The sequence below is a fragment of the Antechinus flavipes genome, chromosome 1, assembly GCF_016432865.1.
Source record: "Antechinus flavipes isolate AdamAnt ecotype Samford, QLD, Australia chromosome 1, AdamAnt_v2, whole genome shotgun sequence".
Classification (NCBI taxonomy): Eukaryota; Metazoa; Chordata; class Mammalia; order Dasyuromorphia; family Dasyuridae; genus Antechinus; species Antechinus flavipes.
Genome location: NC_067398.1, coordinates 726,422,110 through 726,436,996, shown reverse-complemented (window position 1 = coordinate 726,436,996; position 14,887 = coordinate 726,422,110). Strand labels below are relative to the sequence as shown.

Sequence of the window (14,887 nt, the reverse complement as noted above, 5' to 3'; positions counted from 1 at the left end):
GTTTTCCTCTGCAGGACACTGAATGATGAGACAAGTGGCTCTGGGAAGGATGTTTCAGGCTTCTGGTATTGGGCCTCCGTCCGGAGGGAATCACCATTTGGCTGTCTCCTGCAAAATCAGCTTATAAAAACATTTAAAATGCAGCCAGTCAGGTCACCTTCTAAGAGCTGTACTTGCATTTATTAACTTTACTAACTCCCACCTTAGAGTTTCTGTGGAATATTGGACTACAAGAATAGAGGAAACGCCTATAAGATATTATTTTTTTCCTGTGGTCCCAAGTTGAGGCTATAACAATTAAGTTAGATAATTAAAGTTGGAGAAGCATTGAAAACATCCGAGTAGATTCTGTAGGTTTTGAGATAGAAGTTTGACAATTAGTCATTTTAAGATTGTAGGAGAGAATTCCTGGGACTTTGGGGTAATTCCAGGAACTTGCCCCCTTCTGAAACATCTTAGTAAGTTTTGAGGCACTACTCTATAGAATTTATTTTAAAGAAAAATAAGGATTGCACCTTATTTTAAAATTTTTAAGTTTTAAAAGTGATTGATAAGATTAATAGTTTGATTCTTCTAGGGCATTGGAAGAAAGTTGACAGAAAGTTCAGAGATAAAGAGAGTAAAGGGGGGGAAATGGTAAATTGCAACTCCTTGTTAGCCCTTCCTTGACTTTCTGTTTTATCCCTGAGCATTAGGAAAGAAAAATATGGTCCCCTTCAAAAAAAAAAAAAAAGATTAAGGTAGATGCTGAAAAAGGGAAAGTGCCCCAGGAAATATTGAGGGAAATGAGAATGATAAGAGCAGAATTCATGGCAAAAATAATGAACAGAATAGAAAAACTTGAATCTGCAAGCCTCACCAAGGAAACAAAAGTAAATAGGAAAAGCAAATAGGCAAAAGAGAAAGACAATTGAGAAAACAAGAAGCAAAATACAAGGACATTAAAAGAAAATATGCTCACTCTGCAAGCCAAACATACTCATGTTACACATAGGAAGCAGAGGGGCCACCTGAGGATCACAGGTCTCCAATGAAACACCTAAACACCAGAATGAACTAAATAATAGAAGAGAACTTCTCAGAACTTTTGAGCATAGAAAATAAAATTCTGATGGAAAGAATTCACAGATCGCCTCCAGAAAAAGGAAAAAAAAAACAGGGTTGCAAATTCGAAAACACATAGTGCTTATATTTAATAATTCAATTTAGAAACATGTTCTGAAAGCCATCAGGAGAAAGATCTCCAAATGCAAAGGAAAGAACTTTTGAATAATGCAGGATTATTTTGTACCCACGAGAAAATGTAGGAGGAAATGGAATAATGTGTTCTCAAGAGGAATGGAGTTCAGGATGAGGTCCAGGATAACTTACTCTACAAATCTGATATTAATGATAAATGAAAAAAGGTTCAATAATAGATAGTTGAAACATATCTAGAAAAAAAGCAAGACCTAAAGATGTTATTTGCTTCTCAAATACCCTAAGCGATAGAAATGCTGGAGAGAATAAATACCACAGTCAAGGACAACAACAGTAGTGACAAGGGACAATTAAGAGATTTCTTCCCAAATTTCTTTACACATGGAGGAGGGCTGAAAGTAAAGGTCTTATGGTGAAGATCTGGGACTGAAGCATTATGGACAGAGCCTCATGGCATCCTGCTTATAGGTGAATCAATGTTTTTTTGTGGGAGTAAATTACAAAATGTGAGGGTGCATGGAAGAGGGAAGATCAGCAGGGGGATAACAGGGACTATGGTGTGCATAGGTCAAATCAAAGGCTGGCAATAAGAAGAAGTTGGTCCCTGTGGTCTCTCAGGAAGAAACAAGCATCCAAGAGAACAGGTCAGGAAGAAAAAATGGTGGGGGGGAGTGGAGAGAGGCCTTGCTTTGGCAGTGAGAAGGGGTTCCACTAATAAGTGCTCCTGTGGGTAAAAATGTTCTGCAAATAGAGATGAGGATTTTGGGTGGTCAGAGGAATTTGGTGCTTAAAAAGTCTTTGTTTTGGAAGGGGATGGAGGTTGGAATTCCTGAAGGCAATTTGCACCTTGTGGAGTGTAAGACTCAAAAAGGAGATTTTGAGGCAAATCAGAAAAGAAGATAACAGGAGAAAGCTATAGATCAGTGGTAGATTGAACGATCAGGAAATGAGGAAATGGAAAGGGAGTTCTACCATGGGACAGGGTCCTCTCTGTCATTTACTAGAACTGGCAGTGTTTGGGGAGTGAGGAAGAATGGAAAAGGAGAATCTGTGGGCAAGCCCTACAAAGGCTAGCTTCTACGTGGCAGAAACTGCCTAGTGAGAGCCTAGAATAGAATGGAAGCTATGATTGTATAAAGAATAGAGAAACTAAAGAGAGATTAGAAAATTAAAGTGGTCATGAATCAGATAATCAGAGTCTAGAACAGAAAGAATAGAGTGAGAGAAATCCTCTCTAGAAAGGAGCACAAAAATGAAATTATAAAAACTAATGATTATAATTAGTTGGAGGGGAAGACAAGAAGGAAGGAATTAAACTAAAATAAATAAAAGATAAACGCAAGAATGAAAAATGAACTATAAACAAAACCCCAAAGGGAATAGGATAAAAAAAGTGAAAGGGAGAAGTTAGAGGGGAAGAAAAAGAGAGTCAATGAGAATAGAGTGATCATAAAAAAAAGATGAAGCTAAAGTAACAGAAGAAGCGGTATTGTGTTTATAGCAGGATGGGAAGGAGGGGGATTCTAATTTGAAAAAAAATCAAAATTACAGAAAAGTGGAGGAAAGTACAAACCTAATTCTCAGAACTTTAAATGTGAATGATATAAAAATGCAATAAAAGGAAAAAGTGTAACAGATTAATTAAGAAAGCAAAATCTTACAATCTATTGCTTACAAAAAATACATTTAAAAGACAAAGACATGAACAAAATAAAAGTAAGAGGATGCCAAAACAAAAACAAAGATTTTTTACAAAATGAAAAGGGATAAACAAGAAAACCATATTGTGCTGAAAGGAACCACAGACAAGAAACTAGCACCAGCAATAAACTTCTATGCTCCAAATATCTTAGCATACAAATTCATTATTGAAACAGTAACTGAGCTACAAGAAGACATAAACAGAAATGCAAAAATGACAGGAGACTTCAATATCCCTCTCACAGTTTTGAATAAATCTAACAGAAAGATAAACAAAAGGGAAAACATGGAACTGAATGAATTGCTGGAGAAACTCGAGCTAAAAGACACATGATATCTTTTTGCTAGAGCTAAACAATTCACAGCATCTTCTTTATGATTGCAAAATACATATATTTCTCAGGACCACATAGAATATTTACAAAAACTAACCATATTTTATGGCACAGAGACATTGTAAACAATTGTAAAAAGAAGAATAACACGTATATCCTTTACCAATTATAAAATAATGAAAATAAAGACTGGTTCAGGGACCACAAACAAAATATAGAGTTGACAGGAAACTTAATAATGAAATCTGAAATAGGGAATGAGTCAAAGAACAAATCATAGTAATGACAAATAATTATGTGAAAGAAAATTACAATGATGAAATGTGATACCAAAACTTCTGGAATGCAGCTAAAGCAGTCCCTGGGGAGGGTGGGGGAGGGATTTATATCCCTATTGTTATGCCACTTTCTTTAACTGTCCTGACTCAGTTTCCCTGTCTCAGTTTCCTTAACTGTTCTGTCTCTGATCCAGTAAAACTAAGGATTATTCGCTCTTGGGTTATAAATTAGCAAGATAAAAGAGTAGCTCTCCTGATTCTTTTAGGGATTTACAATATTCCTTTAGAATATTCCAAGATCAACCCATGATATCTTTACTTCTTTGTCTCTGGAATTTTTAGGTTTTATGGCTTCCCCTCCCTGATAAAAAACTTTCCCTCCCTTTCTCTTCTTTGTCTCCAAAAAGGTATTTAAGAAGTTGGGGTTGCTCCATTCATTGCTGGAGAATGGCGTCTGGCAGGTGTATGTTGGACGCTGGAATCTTTGGGTCCTCCAGCCCTGGGACCAATATGGATTCCTTGGTCCCAGTATACTTATCTCTGTCTGACTGGATAATCTGAGGCAGGAGTCCTGTCCAGTCAATCTTACTCTCCAATTAATAAAATATTAAACCTCTCTAATCTCTCTCCTGCCTCAGTTTCTCCGGCATTACACTATAAACACTATAACAAAGTAGAAAAAGAGGATTAATGATCTATGTGTTCATTTTTAGAATTAGAAAACCAATATATATATAAAGTAAGCTCAAATCAGAGATATTAAAAATGCAAGACTGGTTCAACATCATGAAAATAATTGGCATAAGTAATCATATTATAAATCAAAATATCCCAAACCAGATGATTATCAATATATAAAAGAAAAAAGCTTTTAATAAAGCACATCACTATTTTATAGCAGGATGGGAAGGAGGGAGATTTTATGCTAAAAACCCTGCAAATCATAGGCATAGAGGGACTTTTTAAAATATCATAAAAAGCATTTATCAAAAACAAAAGCCAAGACAATATTCCATGAGAATGCACTAGAATCTTTTCTAATAAATATAGGAGTAAAACAAGAATGTCCACTATCCCCACTATTATTTGATATAGTTATACTTAATAATTGTGTCGTCTGGCCAACTCACTTGACCTGTCTCAATTTTCTCAACTGTTAAAATGTAGATGTTAAGAGCACCTTCTACACAAGGTTTTTGTAAGGATCAAATAGATATATTTGTAAAAAGTTATTAGTAGAGTGGCTGGCACATAATAAGTGCTACATAAATATAAAGAAATACTTTCCCTTTTGAAAATGCAAGTAACAACTATAAAACAAGAAAAAAAAAAAACTAAAGACACAAAGATAGACAAAGTATGCTTAATTGCTAATGATATGGTTGTTTACTTGGAAAATCTTAGGAAATTAGCAAAGATACTAATTGAGACAATAGCTTCAGGAAAGCTGCAGGCTAGAAAACAGACCCTCAAAAATCAGCAGTGTTTCTATATAATAACAAAACATAAAAAGCAACAATAGAAAGAGAAATCTTATTCCAAATAATGACAACGCACATAAAATATCTAGGAATCAGCCTTCCAAAACACAAGAAAGCTTTGTATAGACTTAATTACAAAATGCTCTTTAAAGAAATTATTAGGGGGCAGCTAGGTGGTGCAGTGTATAGAGCACCTGAGTTCAAATCTAACCTCTGACACTTAACACTTTCTAACTTGTGACTCTGGACAAGTCACTTAACCCCAACTGCCTCAACAAAAAAATAAAAACAAAAAAGAAATTAAGAACTTAAAGAACTGGAGGAATATCCAGTGTTCATGGTTAGGCTGGACCAATAGGATAAAAGTGACAAAACTATCTAAACCAATTACACTTTTAATCCCATAACCAATTAATACTAAGATAATACTTTAAAGAGCTTGATAAAATAATAATAAATTTCATTTGGAAAAATAAAAGATATAGGATATAAAGGAAAATTATGAAGAGAAATGGAAATGAAGAGGAAATTCAAACTATTATAAAGTAGCAGTTATCAAAATTGTCTGGAATTGAGAAAGGGATAGATCAACGGAATAGATAAGACAAAGGAGAGGCAGAAACAATGTAATTTAATGACCAATAGTCTCATAAAATGGAAAGCCTAAATCGCCTAGGGAAAAACCTCATTTGTTTAAAAAAAAAAAAACTGCTGGGAAAACTAGAAAGCAATCTGGCAGAAATGAGGTTTTGACCAACACTCCTCAAAGCATTTTAAATGAACATGTGATCTTAATGTTAAAGTCATATTAGAAAAAATTAGAACAGAAACATCACATACTTTTCCCAACTCTGCGTAAGAGACACATTCCCAACCAAATAGAAGGTGGAGGCAATTACAAAAGATAAAATAGAATAACTTTGATAACTTGCCACTGAAAAGCTTCTGTACAGATAGCATTAATGCATCTGGAACAAGTAGGAAAGTAGTCAAATGGAGGGAAAAAATCTTTGTGCCAGATTTCCCAGGATAGAAAGGGGATAAAATACTGAGAATGCAATGTCCTAACCCTAATGTCATCCTCCACCCCTCTACATACTTGGAAAGCCCTTCCTCCTCATAACTGCTCTTTTGAAAATCCAGGTTTTCCTCGTTCATGACTCCATTTGGGATATTCTTGGTTAACATAATGGAGTGGTTGGTCTTTTTATTCTCCAGTCCATTTTACAGATGAGGAAACTGAGGCACATAGGATTAAGTGACTTGTCCAAGGTCATACAGCTAAGTGTCTGAGGTTGAATGAGGGTGCATGCAGCTTTCTGACTCCGAGTCCCACATTCCATATGCTCTATTCCCCACTAGCTGGATTGAACAACCAATTTACCATTTACCTCAAGACCTGGATCTGGCACCTCTGGCATCTCCCCTCCTAAACCTTTCCCTGGATGCTCCTTCTTTCAAGAAACCCAATACTCTGGCACAAAAAGAGCAGGCTGATTTCTTGTTCCTCCCACTGCCGCTTCTACAGGGCCTCAACAATTTCTTCTCCTGGGTGATTTTCTCTCTCCGGACACATTCTCCTCCCATCCAATTTGGACCCTGGCCTTCAAGTCATTCTCCCTCCTTTCTCAAGGAATTCTGGAAAGTTCAGGGGAAATTTCCTCCCCATCCTGGACCTTCCATGATCACATCCCTTCCAACACTTTCGCACTGTATGACACAGAGTTGGTGCTTGATAAATATTTACTGACTGACTCATGATCTAGGACCTGTGGCTTCCCTCCAGTCCAGACAGTAAGGTCTAATAGACATTCTTCCATTTGATCACAGCTTCAGTTCTTTCCAGCTTTCGCTGGGTCTCCCCACTCCTAAACCCATCCTCACCATAACTTCTGGTCCTTCCACCTTTTCTCCTTTGTTGGTGCTTCCAAACTTGGATGGAAGGAGTCACCCAATGGTGACATCCATTACAGATGCGAGCGATCTTACCTCCAATGGGTCCTCCATGCTGCCTCTTCCCTGATTGATTCTCTCAGTCCTGTTCTGTGTTTTCCCTCAAGCCTCTAACAATAATCCTTCCATCCTCCTCACTTTATCCTTTTCTAAGAACAAGGGTTCCACCACAACCTGGATTAATGTAATCAAGGTGAGAGCATGGGGGATGAACTTTCAATGCCAGACTGGGAACTAGTCAGCCCATCACTGAAGGGACCTCAGTTTGGAAATATGAAGATAAGTCATTATATCATCAGTATCAGAAGGCAACTGTAATGGGCTGAAACTGAATTGATGCACTCCGAGCACTTAAGACTAATTACCAATTGGATAATATTCTATTAGCATATACTTGGAGAAAGAAGGCCCTGCCCACTACTCTGTGCAGACTTGATCTGTTATATAGAGAAATTGGGTGGAGGATTTAGAGGGTGGAGTAAGAAAGCCAGAGTCGGGATTCCTCTCACTTCATATAAGCCATTCCCTTCACATCCACAAAGAATAAAGGTCAAGGACTTTTGCTGATCCTGACTCTGGCTGATTCTAAAGTATCCAGGGTGCTAACGCAGTCATCACAGGCAACAATGGGTGGGTGTGAGGAAGAGTAATCCCAGAGAAGGGGGTTATATTCTCCCACTCTCCACTAGCAAACATCTTATTATTGATCCCAGACCAGTAGGACACAATCCAACCAGAGCGAAGGGCCGTGTGGAGGACAAATATGAATGCAGGAGATATTGCTTCAGAGAGTGTTCCCCTTCATGGTGAAAAAGAGGCTATAGGCTCAAGAAGCAGCGCATTCTGAATGCTCCATTCAGCAGAGCTCCACCTAAGGAGAAAGGACTTCCCATAGCAGGAATTACATGGAGACCTCACCATACTGCCATACTTTAGTGTTGACCACTTTAGGACTGACCACATGACTTCCCATGAAGGCAGCGTGTGTTTGTAAGAGAATGGTCCCTATGCTTTGGGGGAGAAGGAAAATGCTGCCTATTAATTATTCTTAACCCTAAGCTTCTTAGGAAGAAAGTGCTTTTGCTAAAATCTAATTGTTTACTGACTGATCACTAGGAAAGACCCACCAGTAGGGGCTTGTGAGCTGTGCAAGCGCGCACGCACACACACACACACACACACACACACACACACACACACACACTGGTAAATAAGGCCAGAGGGAGTGTTATACTTGACTGAAGTAAAGCCATCCATCTGGACCACCTGCTCTTACCTCGCTCCTAAACATGGTTTCCCCTTCTCTCCTTTACTTGATCCAAACTGAGGGCCTTTGTCTTGGCGAAGACTGGTCTTGTTCATTGTGCTTCTCATCTCTACCACAGGTTTTCCTCTTACCTCACTCCCAATCCCAGCTCTCTGCCATTTTCAGCCTCTCCTTATCCACTCTTCCCTTCCCTGCTGCTCACAAACTGCCTAGTTAAATCAGTCATCCACAGTCACTGACTGATCAAGCCCATGGTCTGTGGGAGGCACTGTGCCAGGTGTTGAAAGTACAAAGGCAGGAAGGCCCCAGACTCCGAACTCCAGAAACTCCCCTCTCCCACCCCTTTCAGGTGGCATGCAAGATCTCTCCCCTCTCTGTCAGCCAGACTCCTAGAAAAAGCTATCCACATCCCATCTTATCTGTTCAATTTCTAACTAATCGCTGGTGTAGATAGATTTCTACCTAATCTCTGGTGTAGATAGATTTCTACTAATCATTACTCTAGATAGATTTCTAACTAATCATTAGTGTAGCTAGATTTCTACCTAATCACTGGTGTAGATAGATTTCTAACTAATCTCTGGTGTAGATAGATTTCTACTAATCATTACTCTAGATAGATTTCTACCTAATCACTGGTGTAGATAGATTTCTAACTAATCTCTAGATAGATTTCTAACTAATCACTAGTGTAGATAGATTTCTAACTAATCACTAGTGTAGATAGATTTCTACCTAATCCCTGGTGTAGATAGATTTCTACCTAATCCCTGGTGTAGATAGATTTCTAACTAATCACTAGTGTAGATAGATTTCTAACTAATCACTAGTGTAGATAGATTTCTAACTAATCATTAGTGTAGCTAGATTTCTACTAATCACTAGTGTAGATAGATTTCTAACTAATCGCTAGTGTAGCTAGAGTTCTACCTAATTGCTGGTGTAGATAGATTTCTAACTAATCAGAATTCTCTAGGACTCACTTACTTTGCCCCCTCCAACAGCAGAAGGAAATGGCCAGCCATTCCAGTATCTTTGCCAAGAGAACCCCTTAAAAATATGGTCCCAGATGGATGACAGCAGCAATAACTGCCATCACTGATAACCATGGCTCCGCTCTCCTGGCTCTCCAACCCCCTCAGCCCCTTCGCTGGCTCGGGATCCCCACCACTGCCTCCTAACCCGGGGTCTCCTAAGGCTCCATCCTGGCCCCTCTTCTCTCTGAACACTCACTTAGAGATCCATTAGCTTCCATGGGTTCAACGTTAAAAAAGAAAAAAAAAAGATAGATAATAGAGAGGAGGGGGGAGGACGAGAGAAAGAAGGGGCAAAGGAGAGTGAGTGAAGAGAGGGAGGAGGAGGAGATAGAAGAGAAAGGGGGAGAGGGAGAAAAAGGGCAGAATGGAGGGCAAGGGAAGAGGAGGGAAGGTGGGGCAAGAGAGAGAGGAGGAGAAGAAAAGGGGAGGGAGGAAGGGAGGGAGAGGAGATGGGGAGGGAGGAGAAAGGGAGAGACAAAGGGAAGGAGGGGAGAGAGAAAGCAAGGGGGCAGGAGGGGGGGAGTGACAGTGAGAGAGAGGCAGAGGCAGAGACAGGATTAATGCCCAATACCTGCCACCGCCCGGCCATCGTGCTGATTGCTGGGAATGCACCAGCAAGGAAGGGGGCTGCAAAGCGGGGAGGGAAGAGAGGGGCTGGCTAGAAGGGGGAGAAGTGACACGGGAGGATGAACGACCTGCCCTGGGCTCCCCTCGGATCCAGCCCCCATCTCCATCGCCTTCCGGCGTCTCCATGTGAATGTCCCGTGAGCGCGCAAGGTCAACAGGCACAAAGCAGAACTGGTCCCGAGTCCGCCCCCCTCCCCTTTTTTGGAAGCCGGGAGCACCTGCTGCAGGCCCCCAGGCGCGTCCCCTTGGCGCTATCAGCGGGCCGCAGTGCACTGCGCTTCTCGGTCATCGCTAACGTGCTTTCCCTGCCCAGACGCTCTCCGGCTTCGGTGACTCTATGGCAACCAGGCTTTCCCCAGCTTTCCCCACTTGCTGCTCCTTCCCCTGAGAAATGCGGGTGCGGCCTCGGGTATTCCACAAAGCGAGCGCTGAGCGTCGAGTCTGAGCCTCCCAGCCCCTGCGCCCGGCCCTGAGACCCCAGACGGGCTCCCGCCATTTAAGACGAGCCCCGCGTATTCCACAAAGCGAGCACTAAGCGCCAAGTCCGAGCTGCTCAAGCCCTAGCCCCCAGACGGGCTCCCGCCATTTAAGACGAGCCCCTCACTCTCTTTCCAGGCTGATGACATACTCGAGCTCTCTATTCCAACACCTCGTGCATCATCAAGGACATTTTCTCCACTCCTGGAACTCCGCGCTTCCTCCGAGGCCCGGGATCGCCTCCCAAAAGCCTTTTCGGGCCCATCCCAGGCCACCCGGGCAAATGGCCTCGGCCAGTCGCGTCTTCCCGCGGCCAGCCCCGGGCTGGGCTCCCTGAGTCCAGAGAAGGGCACTTGACTCCCCTGCATCTGGGCCATTCCTCCAACCCCTTGCCCCATCGCTAACATATACATGGGCACACACACAAACACACGTACAACACACGAACACACACAACTAGACATACATACAAACACATACCCAAGCATGCGCATCTACACATCCAAACACAATTGCCCACACAAACACAGACGCCCACACAAGCACCCTCCACAGAAGGTAAGCTTCTCCAGCGCAGGGATCGCCTCTTCCCCCACACTGGCCCCGGCCCAGCTCAAGGGGCTCACGGAGGGAAGCCTGACAGGTGGGGAGCTTAATGACCACCAGCGGACGCAACAGACTCTGTTCTCAGCCTCTTCCGCTGTTCCCAGCGAACATCCCAGAAATCTCGCACTTGGTTTTGGCCAAGTTTTCTGGCCGCCGTTTTCTGCGGGGGACCACCCCCAAACACCGGGGTACACAGGGTACACGTGGCGCCCCAGCCTCGACCCCCTCCCCCACCGAGCCCCCAACCTTTAAGCGCATCCACCCCCACGAGGGGTTTCCGCAAATCCGCGAGGCAGAGATCTGCAGGGGTGGACAAGAAGCAAAGTGGGAAATGAGCCAGACTTACTCCATCCCCACCCCAACACACGTGTGTACGCACACATATAAACTCACACACACTCACACACACAAACTCTTACACACATACACTCACACACAAACTCTCACACACACACATACACACAAACTCTCTCACACACACACACTCATACAAACTCTCACACACTCACACACAAACTCTCTCTCTCTCTCTCTCTCTCTCTCTCTCTCTCACACACACACACACACACACACACACACACACACACACACACACACAGTCTAGCCGGCTTGCCCTTCATTCCTGAGGCTGCTGGTCATTAGAAACAACAGTCTGTGAGCCTTCTGCCAACGGGGTCGGGCTGAGCCCGCTGTTCCCGGGCGGGCTGCCTCCTCCCGGGGAAGCGCCGGCCGCAGGCTCTCCTCTTCCTGGGGAGGCCAGGGGCAGGCAGAGCCGAGGCCGGGGAGTCTCGGAGCGGAAGAAATCCGGCCCGGAGGGAGGGAGACGTGGCAAGAAGGTCCAGCCACCTGCCCTGGCCACAGCCGCGGCCCGGGGGAGGGGAGAGGAGAGCGGGCAGCCTCGGCCCCGGGCCGGCCCGGGAGGCCAGCGGATGCGGAGCTCGGGCAGGCAGGACTGGAGGCCGCCGCTAGGGAGGGGACGGAGGGGGAGGGAAAGGGGGAAAGGTCAGCAAGAAAGCTGCCGGGCCCGAGGGAGGGAGGAAGAGTTCCGGGACAGAGCCTCCCAGACTGGCAGGGAGGGGAGAGGCCGGGAAGGACAGCCAGATGCTGGGGGGAGGAGGGGGTGTTTAGGACCAGGACGCACAGAAGAGGCTTTGGACCGAAAGAGCAGTGGTTAGCGCAGGAGGAGGGGACGCTCACCAAGGGTAGGGTCTGCAGGTGCAAGTAGCCAAGGAAAGGATGGAGCTGGGAAGCTGGGGGGCGAGGGGGAGGGCGCGCAGACGTGGGAGGAGGGGGCGGGCGCGGGAAGCGGGAAAGGACTCCAGACAGGAGGGAGCGGGAGGATCCTGTCATCGGGGGCAGGGCTTAGAGGTGGGGAGAAATGGACTAACTCGCGGCAGAAACCGACGGCCGGGGCCCGGCAGGGGCAGGCCGGGGGGCCGGGAAGGGCCGGGCCGGTGGAGGGACGGGAGCGGGGCCACCTGTGGCCGGCTCACCTTGGGCAGGCGCCAGGGGCGGGAAGGGGAGGACTGATCATTGACCGGGACTGGGACACGGGGGCGCACAGACAGGCGGGGGCAGGGAAGGGGGGCGCACGGACGGAGAGGAGGCACCTGAGGCAGTCCCGTCGGCCGAGCAGCGGCCCGGGCCGGCTCGCTCCCTGGAACCTGCTGGGGCTCCCACTGCGGCAGGAGTCTGATGGCGCCCGCAGTCCTGCTGTCGAGCTCCTCTTCCCGTCTTCGATCTGCTTTCCTCCGTCCCGAGGACCAAAGGTGCTTCCCTTATGGGGGTGGGGGGAGAGCCAGGTAGGGAGCCAGGGGCGGGGCGGGGCGGGGCGGGGCCGGGCCGGGCCTGGGGAAGGGGCGACCGGGGAAGGTGCCTCGGGTCCGCGGCGGGGCGGAGCGCTGCCTCCTCTTCTCCCTCGGCGGCTGCCGCCCCCCCTCCCACCCCACCCCACCCCACCCCCCTCCCGGCGTGACCCGGGATACGGGGCTGCTCTCTCAGAGCCACCTGCTCCCTATTCTGAATTACCAAGGTCCTTCTCCCTGGAGGGAACTGCCTTCAAGGTCGGGGGCAGCCTCACCTATTCCCTCAGCTCCGCACCCCCCCACCCCCCGGCTCCCTGAGGGAGGGGGCTGCCTCCCCCCCAGCCTTGACCCTGCCTTCCTTCCTCTTCCTTCCGCCCTCCATAGAGCTTTGGGGAAACTGACTGGTGCCTTGAGAAGGACCTGCTTCCAGCCCCTGGAGGCGGTCCGTTAGGGGCCTCAGTTTCCATATCTGTAAAATGGGGAGGTGGACTCAAGGGCCTCACGGTTGTGACGTTCTGCTCCAGGCCGGAAGCTCCGGCGCAGGGCAGAGGGGAAGCCAGCCGGCCTGAGCTGGGGGGCTCCGGGATTCTGGGGGACAGTGGGCCAACGGCTCCGCAACCCCAGGCTCTGAGGCGGCTTTTGAAACAGGTCTATTTTGGTCACCGTTCCAATATCTCTGGTTTCCTTGGCAATGCTCTGGGTTTGGTTTTCAGGATTTAAGAATCTGGTTCTCAGCCAGGGCTCTTGGGGTGCTCAGCAGCCCTGGCTCCCCGCGGCTCTCCCCTACTCCACCCACCCCCGCTCCCCAGGAGTGGGGGAGGCAGAAGGCTGGGGAGGGAGCCCAGGCTGAGGCCATCCCTGAATCAGCAGCCAGCCAGAGTTGGAGGTGCCCCTGCCCCCCCCCCACTGCCCAGCTCCATCCCAGGCCCCGGGGCCACAGTCTCAGTTCCCACCGCTCCGGAAGCTTGGGGGAGGAAGTGGGGGGCCACGGGGGAGAGGGCCGGGCGGACTTCCAAGATAAGGGAGCCCAGGCCACCAACCTGCTGCCTCTTGGGCCAGGGAGCCTTCAAACAATCCCCGGCCGCTCGTTTTGCTCATTTTGCCCCAAGTTTGGCTGGAAAAGTGGCCAAACCAGCTCCTCCACTTCCCCACCGCAGGAAGGTTAAAGGTGGAGGAGGAGGAGAGCCAGCCACAAGCCCTCTTGGCCCGAGCAGACCTGCGCCTCGCAGCTGGCCCAGCCCGAGGCTCCTCTTAGGAAGAGATGGGGCAGCTGGCAGGAGGTTCAGGTCAAGAAATGACTGGGGAAAGGGAGCTCCTGGGACCCTGGGCCCCACTCCGGCCTCTGGCTCCCACTTGGCTTCCACAAGCCCTACTTGACAAAGGGAGCCTCTCGGGGCCACCTGGCGCCCAAAGAATGGGCCGGGGCCCAGGGCGCTGTTCCAGCCCAGCTCGGCAGGTCCCCCTAAGGAGCTGAGGGCTTGTGCGGGCCCCCTTCCAAGCTGGATGCTCCTGGCGCTGCCCTCTGTCCGGGCTTCTCCCTTGGGCTCTATCTCCAGGGTACAGCAGCCAGTGCCTGGCACCGGGCCGAGCTTAACAAACACTTATTGGCCAAGCTCGCCGCCGCCCGCAAGGGCCTTGCCAACCTTGAGGCAAGAGCTGCTCCCGGCAGGCCTGCAGACCCTGCCAGAAGACCCGGCTCCGCTTCCGGGGGGACAGTGTCCAGGGAAGGGCAGGAGAGGGGCCGACACCTGCATCCTGAGCATCCCAGACGTTTCGTGTGCACACGGGGAAACTGAGATCCCCAGAGGTGAAGGGGGCTGGCCAGCCAGACAAAGGCAGAGGGAAACAGAGGCTCCCGAGCCCCGATGGGACGGGCTGCTGAGCAGCTTGGGATGGCAGACTCCCTGCCTTCAGAGGACTCCAGCAGAAGCTAGACACGGCAACAGGGAGGCCTCCGGCTCAGACGTCAGGGATTTGGGCCCAAGCCTCATCTCCGAGTCCTGGTACTGAGTCCTTGTTTGGAAGTAAGTGTTCACCTGACCTGCAAAGCCCTCCTGCTACAGGGAGGGCTTCAGTCCTGCCCCCAGAACCCGGGCGAGGCCCTCTGGGGAGCCATGCAC

General features: G+C 47.6%; 1 protein-coding gene across 1 annotated transcript in view; it reads right to left on the bottom strand.

The window, feature by feature from the left end:
* Nucleotides 1-12,698, bottom strand: part of LOC127545901 (glutathione hydrolase 1 proenzyme-like) — a 42,262-nt gene extending 29,564 nt beyond the window's left edge. Inside the window, exon 1 of the mRNA XM_051973412.1 lies at nucleotides 12,573-12,698. The gene's annotated coding sequence lies outside the window, so the exon portion shown is untranslated. The remainder of the gene's footprint in view (nucleotides 1-12,572) is intronic.
* Nucleotides 12,699-14,887: the final 2,189 nt, after the last annotated feature.